Genomic DNA, 2,050 nt, shown 5'->3' with positions numbered 1-2,050 from the left:
CAGGACCAGGTTTAGAGCTCTAACAGGACCAGGTTTAGAGCTCCTAACAGGACCGGGTTTAGAGCTCTAACAGGACTGGGTTTAGAGCTCTAACAGGACTGGGTTTAGAGCTCTAACAGGACTGGGTTTAGAGCTCTAACAGGACTGGGTTTAGAGCTCTAACAGGACCGGGTTTAGAGCTCCTAACAGGACCAGGTTTAGATGTATTTTTTGCTTCAGTTTACCAAAAATGAGGAAATGCAAATCAAAAACAGACAGAAAGCGAAGAGTAAAAAAGTATTCAATTCATCTAAAATCAGGGGGAATTAATGTTTATGACTTTGAGACCTGAAGCTCTGACAAGTTTTAGGCCAGAAGTGCCTAACTTGCTGTTCGTAGCTTTCACCTTAAATTTAGTCAAAAATAGACTGAACACGTACAAAAATCATGAAAAATACTGGATTAAAAAAACAACAACAGCAGTATTCATAAATTACTTTTAAGTAAAAAGGTTTTCGTCCTGCTCAAACAGTTTAACACAAACTTATGAGTCTACTTGGAGCCAAATGGAGAATAAATTAAAGCCATTAGTGAATTGAAGTATCGGTGTTTTCTACTCATTTTGGTCATTTGTCCTGATTAGGGGTCAGTCCAGTGTGTGATGTAACTGCACACTTTCTCTGCAGAATTCCTCAAGAAAAAAAAAGCATGCTTTGCCTAATAATTTCCAAGTAGAATTCACAGACCATTTGCAGTCATTTCCTGCTATTTTAAGATTTAAACCGTCATCCAGGACTGGGATTTAAACTACAAGGAACCACAGGGAATATCTGAACCCTCCTTACCACCATGGAAATGTTAATCCCATCTTAACAGGACCTCACAGCAAACCCTAGAAACCATAATTTCTGAAGCCTTTTATTAAAAACAGCCAAGAACTTCCAACTCTGACCATTCGTGAGACACTCCGCAATAAAAGTGGAGCCTATTAATAACCTGCTAAAGTAAACACAGCCAGCCAATCACAGTTCAGACAGTCCAAATGTGTCTGACTCTCAGCTCCGACTCCGGCCTCCAGCTCGATGCCTCAGCCCCGACTCTGGCTCCGACTCTCAGGTCTGTCCCTCAGCTCCAACAGGATAATGGTACCTGAAGTCAAACATCAGATAGATGCTGAGGTGGTCCAGGTCTTTACCAACAAGCTGTGGGTTATCTGCAGGCTCATAAAGCTGATATGAAGACTTATTGTGAGTGTGAGAGCTCAAAGATCAGGATCAACCGGAGCTGTTTGCTGTGTCTGCACTCGCTTTATTGGCTGCCCCAGTTTCAGGTGTGTTTTTCCATCAGGCCACTTGAGCTCAGCGGGGAAAAATCACACGAGAGCTGCAAGAGATGATCTGAAAACTTAACCCCAAACTCCACACAGAGGGCTTCCTGCATGAAGCTGACATGTGGGCCTGTGTCTGAAATAAACTCTACAATCAGGAGTCAAATGGAGGTTAATGATGTCCTTCAGCCTCAGGAGGCAGAGCTGCTCATCGTTTAGTATCCACTGGTTATCACAGACATATTACATATTCCTGATCTTTAGATACGGCTTTAATGTTCCTTTGTAAGTTACATCTCTGGCAGAGAAACTGTTGTTTCAGATCAAATCCTTGATGGTTGGAGAAGGTGTCCTTCAGGGACCAACCCTGGGACACCAGCTTTATTTATTTTAATTAACACTTCAGTCACAGAATCTATGTTTTTTTTGTGCGTAAAATAAATAAACACAGATTTGCAGGTCATCTGTAATTTCAACAGACACATTTCATTGGGAAGCAGGCGCTGTACCGATCTGTCGTGGTGAAGAGAGAGCTGAGCCAAAAAGTGAAGCTCTCGATTTACCGGTCGATCTACGTTCCTACCCTCATCTATGGTCACGAGCTGAAATGAGTTTCCTCCGCAGGGTGTCTGGGCTCTCCCTTAGAGATAGGGTGAGAAGCTCGGTCATCCAGGAGGGACTCAGAGTAGAGCCGCTGCTCCTCCACGTCGAGAGGAGCCAGTTGAGGTGGCTTGGGCATCTGGT

At 43.5% G+C, this 2,050-nt stretch overlaps 1 protein-coding gene across 4 annotated transcripts in view; it reads right to left on the bottom strand.

Moving 5' to 3' along the window:
* The window catches only part of LOC108250410 (protocadherin-1-like), a 175,771-nt gene that overhangs the window by 130,298 nt on the left and 43,423 nt on the right, over positions 1-2,050 (bottom strand). The window lies entirely within an intron of this gene.

This window comes from Kryptolebias marmoratus, linkage group LG9, assembly GCF_001649575.2.
Source record: "Kryptolebias marmoratus isolate JLee-2015 linkage group LG9, ASM164957v2, whole genome shotgun sequence".
NCBI lineage: Eukaryota > Metazoa > Chordata > Actinopteri > Cyprinodontiformes > Rivulidae > Kryptolebias > Kryptolebias marmoratus.
This window is presented reverse-complemented; position numbering and strand designations above follow the sequence as displayed.